Genomic DNA, 8,747 nt, shown 5'->3' on the forward strand with positions numbered 1-8,747 from the left:
ACCACTAGATTTGTTTTGTTTTCCTATAGTTTTGCTTTTGCAAAAATGTCATATAAATAAAATTATAGCCTTTTGAGTCTGGCTTCTTTTCTTAACAGAATGCATTTGAAAATCACCCAAGTTGTTGTTGTGAGTATCAATAGCTTGTTCTTTTCCTTTACTGAGTAATATTCCATTGTATGGCTGCACCAGTTTGTTTACCCATTCCTTAGTAGAGGGACATTTGGGTTATTTCCAGTTTTGGGTAATTACAAAGAAAGCTTCTGTAAGCATTTGCACAGAGGTTTTATGTGAATGTAAGTTTTCAATTCACTTGGGTAAATACTGAGGAGTCAGATTGCTTACTCTTATTGTACATGTATGTTTATCTTTTTAAGAAATTGCCAACTGTTTTTGAAACTTACTCTACCATTTTGCATTCTAACCATTAATGTCTAAGAGTTCAATTGTTCCAGGTTCTTACTAGGACTTAAAAAATTTAGTCATTCTAATAAATGTTATCTTGTGGTTTTAATGTGTTTTCCTAATGCAAATGATCGTGAGCATCTTTTCATGTATTTACTTGAAATCTGTGTACCTTCCTTGGTGAAGTAGCTGCCCACTTGTATTATTGAATTCTTTGCTTTATTACTATTGAATTTTGAGAGATATATTTATATTATGTATTTACACATTTTTTTTCCATCAGATATGTGTACAGCAATATTTTCTCCCAGTCTGGAGCTAGTCTTTTTATTCTCTTACTAGTATCTTTTAAGAGAAGCTCTTAGTTTTTATGGAGTCTAATTTGCCTCTCTTTTTTCTTTTATGGTTTGTGCTATTGTTGTCATGCCTAAGACATCTTTAGCTAATTCAAGTTCACAAAGATGTTCTAAAAGTTTTATAGTTTTACATGTAGTTATATAATCCATTTTGAGTTACTTTTTGTGTGGGGTACAAGATATGGATCAAGATACTCTTTTCATACAGGTGGCTAATTATTCCAGCACCATGTATTGAAAAGACTATCCTTTTGCCATTGAATTGCTTTTGCATCTTCATTGAAAATCAATTGGCCATATATGTGTGGGTCTATTTCCGGACTCTTTATTCTATTCCATTGATCTGTATGTCTCATTTCTCCAATACCATACTGGCTTGACTACTGTAGTTTTATAGAAAGTCTGAAAATAAGGCAGACTTTGTTCTTCTTTTTTCAAAATTAGTTTTGCTATTTTAATAGCTTTGCCTTTTCATATACATTTTAGAGCCAGCTTGATGATTTCCAAAAAATAATCCTGCTGGATATGGGTTGGAATTCTGTTCCATCTACTTACCATTTTCAAGGAAAACTGACATCTTAACAACATCCTCTTATTTTATTACTAATTAGTAATCACATAAAGGGAGCAAACATAGGCAATATAATCAAAGGAAGACCTTTATTAAAATGTGATTGCTAAGTAGTCAGGAAATTGTGAATACTTCTGTTTTCTAAATTTTCTTATAATATAAATATCAACAAAATAATACTACCTTGTGTACTTGGCTTGGGGAAGGAAATACAGTGTGTTGATTTGGAGAGAACAGTGATATTCGAGGCTTGTTATAGTCCCCTCTAAATTTGCTAGTTTTCCCTCTTGTGTGATTGAAACATCTATATCTGCCACATATAAGTTACATATCATTTGCAGGTCTTTAGGGAATCCAGTAAATTGTTAAAAACTCATCTCTTCTTAAAATATGTTTTAAAAGTGATATATTCGCTGATCTTGAAAGCAAAACTTCGGGCTCTTATATGAAACAAATCTAACTTTATTATTATTATTAAGATACAGAATAGGCAAACAGATTTAATGCAGGTGTCTGACATAGAATATTTCAGTATTTCTTGAGTCTGCATATTTTTTAGTGCCAATTCTAGCTATTTACTGACAATTTCTGAATTTCTATGCACACTTCTTAACTGATAACTGAAAACAGCATAGGAAATCTTTCTGACACAGAGGGAGTGGCTTTCTTCAACATTGGTAACTTAGTATTTTGCCACCTTTACTTTTGAGTTTCACTTCTCCTTTCTGTTGTTCACGTCCCAAATTCCACTTTCAGAACTCTGCTACTTGGCAGCTCAGATTTTTAACCTTCCACACCCTATCGCCAGCTTCTTGGCAGATTGTCAAACCTGTCCAAGCAGGACGTCAGACCAGTCCAGATTAAACTAGCTTGATCTAAGAAACAAGCCAGTGCAAAACAGCAAGATCCTCGTTAATTTTAATTAACAGTTCCAAACAGAGTTGCACAACAAGGTCATTTTCTCTAAATGAATTATTAGAGATAATATAAGGAATAGACTTCTCCAAGCAGTATTTTTAAACCCCAGGAGTTGGCAAAAACTGTCCCAGAGAATATGTCTTTCCAAGTCAGTCCACTCACATTAAGGTTGAGCTAAATATTCCCTGAAAACACTGAAGTCATTGCCTACACCTGTTGTTCCCTTCCTTTTCCTAAGATTCAAATGACAAAGTTCAGTGCCTTTCAGAGAGTGATATAGAGTGATATTTCCTTATCAGGCAAAAAAATCAATGATTAGAAAAATCTAAATAGATTTAGAAATAATTTTTCCTTGTAAATTCAGAGTATCTGAGATCTTCCAGGGAACTCTAAACAGTGCCTTATCTAGATTATCCACTTGCTCATTTTATTGACTCTTTTATTAAAAACGAGTTGGGTACATTTGTTATAAATTAGGGCATTTGGTTTTTTTCACTTATTTTGTGATTTTTTTCTTTTTTTTAAATTTTAGAGACAGGGTCTCACTGTGTAGCCCAGGCTGGAGTGCAGTGGCATCATCATAGCTTGCTGCAGCCTCCAACTTCTGAGCTTAAGCGATCCTCCTGCTTTAGCCTCCTGAGTAGCTGGTACTACAGGCACGTACCACCATACCTGGCTAATTTTTAAATTTTTTTATAGAGACAGGGTCTCGCTATGTTGCCAAGGCTGGTCTCAAACTGCTGGGCTCAATCAATCCTCCTGCCTCAGCCTCTCAAAGTGCTGAGATTACAGGCATGAGCCACTTCACCAGGCCTGTGTGTGACATTTTAGTCTCCCAAAAGGTAAATAATATTTCTATGAAAAGGCTTTAATTTGTGATAAAATTATGATAAAATGTACAGGGAATAATTAATATTTTTCTAAGCATTCTGAATCCCACTTTTACTGAAATACTAGCCAAACATCCAAATAATGTTAATAAAAATGCTAAAAAAATTTAACTTGGAAATGTAAGTATCACACTAGATTGTCAATTTTTCAAGACTTTCTATAAACTGTCAGAGAGTATTTATAAATATGTGATTAGGCTCAAATATCTATAAATGTGCATGAACATTGTTGGCTTCTTTGGCAGTCTGATATCCTAGTAAAGAGATAAAAGCTTTTAGCTTAAAAGTTTATCTAAGAAACTCAGATTCAGAGTTATAGTAACAATTCTTGTGAAAAATCAAAACACTGCCAAAAGCAGCTGAAGCCGCTGACCTAGCAGGCTGAGTCCAAAAGAGGCAAGCACTAAAAACTGTAGGGGTTGAACCAAACATATGGTATCGGATTACTATTAATCTGGAGAAACGGACCATCAGCAAATTGAGAAAAGAATCTCTTGTTGCAGTGACTTGTCAAGGCTTTGAGTTTTCATCTTCACTCTTCCTTTCTGATTTGTTCTTCTGGTGTTTGGCTTACTGTCACGTAGGGATAATGGTTTTCATAATGAATGAATCACCTGTGCAAATGCTTATATACTTATTCACACCAAGAAATTGTCAAATTTCAAACTGACACTGACATATATGTTTGTGTATGTATCTGTAGTTATAGATACAGCTTATATGTAAAAGTATATATAACCTATATATAAAAGTATTTATATTGTATATGGAATATATCTTTATTTCTATATTTTATGTATACATGTATAAAAAGAGATAGTCTTTCTTTTTAGTTCATGTTTAACTTATTAAATAATTTTCTCAAGATGAATTATAATAGTCTATGCAAACTGTAAGGAGAGGGTTATGGATAAAGTTTGGTGATCATGGTTGTTTTACTGTGCAAATTGATTTACTGATGCATGAGTAGAACAAGTTGATTATATTGTGTCTAGACTTCTGACTTCACTAGATGCAACTTTTTGAGTGAGCTCTTGAGACACACAGATATATAAAGATGTGAGGAAGAAAGAACAGTTTGTTAGTTTGATTTTGGCTTAAGATGACTTTGGAGAAACAGCTAAATTCTATTAAGAACAAAATAAACTGACTTTTCCTTAATGAGGTTAAAAAAAATCAAACCAAACCAAACTAAGTCAGACCAACAAATAAATTTTTCCCAACAAATCAAAGATCAGTTCAATCAAAGGGGGTTCAACTGGTAGCACTACAGAAATAGTTTCATTTGCATGTGTTGCATTACAACCTGATAATACATGTCCATTTTCTAAACCGTCATAGTATTCAGTATCTACATATCACATCCCCATTGCTATATTATGTTGGAACACACTGTTTTTGTGTTTGTGTCCCCCATTAGACCCTTGAAAGCAGGAAAAGTCTGTTCCCCCTTATGTTTGCAGTAATTAGCTCCTTGCTTAGCACACTGCAAGAAGACATTGCATGACTGGCTGCTGAGTAAGGTGGCAAGTAGAACAAGCAGTGAGTTGTTGGATGTGGCTGAGATGGGACATGTTTCAGATGCCAGGAGCTGCAACCTTAGAGAGATCTGAGTAATGCCAAGGCCTGATTTTCCAGCATGGCTTCCATACAAATACTGAAATGAAGTTGTCTGCTATAATTGTCTACAGCTCCAAGTCTCTCCACAATTCCTCTAGATTTATGAATCTCAGAACCTATGTTGCAAATTTACTGTGAATACAATTTCTCCCTCATTCCTTATTTCTCTGACTTAAACTATAGTCTTTGAAAATGTGAAAGCTTTAATCAGGGACCAATATAAATTCTATCAGTCTTCTATTTGACTATAAACTAGCACTAAACAAGCATACACTTTTCACTGTAGGACAACTAAATAGGAAAATAATCTTACTTAGCAAAAATAAAAAAAACAAAAAACAAAAAACATTCAAGTCCAGAGAGAAAGATAAAGAAGTATGTGTATGTGTGTGGGAAACCACTATGTAAAAGGAAAATAATCTAACAATTCATAATGTGGAGGTATTACATGCACATGGAAAACTTAATTGTTTAATTAATAGGTAAATTGGGGGTTAAATTGTAGAAGAAAATGTGGTGAAAATTGATGCAGTAAAAGATAAATTAAATATATGCAGAATTCAAAGATTAAGAGGAGAAAAATCTGAGAGACACAGGTGACCCATCCAAGAGAGTATCCTATATGAAATAGGATTCTATAGAAAATAGAAAGGATGAATCAAGAGCAATGGTCAAGGGAAAAGGAAAATACCACCTGGAGAAAAGGATGATCTCAGTCCCAAAAGCTAGAATGCACACTGAAGTACAGGTCAACTTTATAAAAATGGAGCCACACTTGGACATATTCTTATGTGATCCTTAAAAATTCAGCATCACCTAAACATCAAGTAAAACAAAGAGTCCCCCCCCCCTAAAAAAAGTTAACATAAATTTCCCAAGTTCCCAACAAAGGACATTGATTGCCTTTTAATTTATTTTCTATTAAATGTTAGAATATAAAGGAAAAGGTTAATGCTCAAAATCATGGGGAGGCTAGAGCCAGGTCGCCTGGTTTCAAAACCTAGCTCTGTTGAATATTACTTATTTAAGCCTGGGCAAAGTCCTTACCCTCTTTGTGCTTCATTTTCATCAACAATACAATGTGGATAATAAATGTACTTTTATATGGTTATTGTTAGAATTAAATGAATTATTAAATATATTTAAAGTACTTAGAAAAATATCTTAAACACAGTAAGTAAAATATAAGTTCTTTTTCTTCTGCTTCCTCACCTTCTCCTCCTCTTCCTTTGCTTCTGTGCCTAATGCTCCTCTTCCTGGTGCTCCTCCTCTTCCTCTTGTTCTTCTTCTCATTGTTGTTGTTTTTATTACAAAACTTTGGAATAATTTTATACCCAGCTAAGTTATCAATGTGCAAAGGCTATAGAAAAGTATTGATACATGTGAGTTCAAGATATGCTATCCAGGCAACTTGAATAAAAATTTAAAAACCTGAATTATAATAACACAAGTTGCATCAAAGACCAGAATTCTTGACAAAGAAAATAGTGTCTGTGAAGGGTCACTAGTCTAAATTATTAGTAAAAATTATTAGATTAAATTATTAGTCTATATAATTTGTAAAGTACCACATGGGTTACAAAATAGGTTTCCCTTTAAAATGAATGATTTTTATTATATGAAGTATTAAAAAGGAAAAATACAGCATTAGTACCCTAAATTAAATTAAAATGTAGAAATTGTGTAGTATTCAAAAGCAAAACCACAAGCATTTTATTTTCCATCAATGGTAGCTAACAAATAATTACTTTCCCATTAACTCTTCTGGTTTGTTTAAGATACTTTTAAGACTCTTTTTGGAAAACTTTACAGTACTTACTTAAGGAATAAATATGGGATTTCTTCTTTCTAAACTAAAGCTAAAAAACAATAGCAACAAAACAAAATAAAACCAACTAAGCAACAAACAAAAACAACCCAAAACCAAAAAACCAAACCTCTACCTAGGAAAAAGACATAGGAAAAAGCCAGCAAGCAAATATTTAAAAAGGACTAAAAGAGACAGCCATTGCAGTACATTGAGCTCCATAGAGACAGCGCCGGGGAAAGTGAGAGCCGGACTGGCACTGGGCGACTCTGTGCCTCGCTGAGGAAAAATAACTAAACATGGGCAAAGGAGATCCTAAGAAGCCGAGAGGCAAAATGTCATCATACGCATTCTTTGTGCAAACTTGCCGGGAGGAGCACAAGAAGCAGCACCTCGATGCTTCAGTCAACGTCTCAGAATTTTCTAAGAAGTTCCCAGAGAGGTGGAAGACCATGTCTGCTAAAGAGAAAGGAAAGTTTGAAGCTATGGCAAAGGCGGACAAGGCCCGTTAATGAAAGAGAAGTGAAAACCTATATCCCTCCTAAAGGGGAAACAAAAAAGAAGTTCAAGGATCCCAACGCACCCAAGAGGCCTCCTTTGGCCTTTTTCTTGTTCTGTTCTGAGTATCATCCTAAAATCAAAGGAGAACATCCTGGCCTATCCATTGGTGATGTTGCAAAGAAATTGGGAGAGATGTGGAATAACACTGCTGCAGATGACAAGCAGCCTTAGGAAAAGAAGGCTGCAAAGCTGAAGGAAAACTACGAAAAGGATATTGCTGCATACTGGGCTAAAGGAAAGCCTGATGCAGCAAAAAAGGGAGTTGTCAAGGCTGAAAAAAGCAAGAAAAAGAAGGAAGAGGAGGAAGATGAGGAAGATGAAGAGGATGAAGAGGAGGAGAAAGATGAAGAAGATGAAGAAGATGATGATGATGATAAGTTGGTTCTAGTGCAGTTTTTTTTTTCTTGTCTATAAAGCATTTAACCCCCCTGTACACAACTCACTCCTTTTAAAGAAAAAAATTGAAATGTAAGGCTGCGTAAGATTTGTTTTTAAACTGTACAGTGTCTTTTTTTGTATAGTTAACACACTACCGAATGTGTTTTTAGCTAGCCCTGTCCTAGTGGTATTTTCGATAGCCACTAACCTTGCCTGGTACAGTATAGAGGTTGTAAATTGGCATGGAAATTTAAAGCAGGTTCTTTTTGGTGCACAGCACAAATTAGTTATATATGGGGATTGTAGGTTTTTCATCTTCAGCTATCTCTGATGCAGCCTATACGAAATAATTGTTGTTCTGTTAACTGAATACCACTCTGTAATTGCAAAAAAAAAAAGTTGCAGCTGTTTTGTTGACATTTTGAATGCTTCTAATACAATTTTTTTATTAGCATTGTTGTCCTTTTCATAAGTCTGAAGTTTTTCTTCTTGAGGGGAAGCTAGTCTTTTGCTTTTGCCCATTATGGATCACATGAGTTATTACGGTGTTTATCTTTTCATATAGTTAGCTGATAAAAAGCTTTTGTCTACACACCCTGCATATCATCATGGGGGTAATAAAAGTTAAATTGAGACAGTTTTCATCTATAACTGAAACTCCAAAGTTGATAAATTTCACATAGCACACTTATATTTACAAAGTGAAGAGTAACCAGTCTACTCACAGCATGGCATTATTAGAATCAAAACATTTTGAGAGTCTGTCCTTGAAGAACTAACAGAAAAGTATGTTCTAATCTTTACAGGAGGACTCTATTCTTTAACTCCCATTACCATGTGATGGCAGTTATATTTTGCAGTTTCCACATTAAAGAAGACCTGAGAATGTATCCCCAAACGCGTGAGCTTAAAATACAAGACTGCCATATTACATTTTTTGTTGATGTTAGTCCCAGCAAAGACTAGGTAAGTGCTGGCCATGAATGTCTTTTCCCATTTATCTAAAAATATGGACTGCTCAGGAAACTTGAGGTTCCCCATTAAGAGTATCTTTAATTAATTGGACCAGCCTTTAAAATGATACCACATTTTTAAAATAAGTTATATTTTCCTGTATTGTGGTTTGCCCCTCTATGAATCAAATTGATGAGGAAAGGTGAAACTTAAACTTTGCATCTCAATACAAATTATTCAATTTATTTGAATTTAATTTTTCTTTACAAAACCCAAACTGATTCATT

At 34.3% G+C, this 8,747-nt stretch overlaps 1 pseudogene; it reads left to right on the top strand.

The window, feature by feature from the left end:
* Nucleotides 1-6,830: 6,830 nt before the first annotated feature.
* On the top strand, nucleotides 6,831-7,542 carry LOC138398779 (high mobility group protein B1 pseudogene; annotated as a pseudogene).
* The last annotated feature ends 1,205 nt before the right edge of the window (nucleotides 7,543-8,747 follow it).

Source organism: Eulemur rufifrons, chromosome 18, assembly GCF_041146395.1.
Source record: "Eulemur rufifrons isolate Redbay chromosome 18, OSU_ERuf_1, whole genome shotgun sequence".
NCBI lineage: Eukaryota > Metazoa > Chordata > Mammalia > Primates > Lemuridae > Eulemur > Eulemur rufifrons.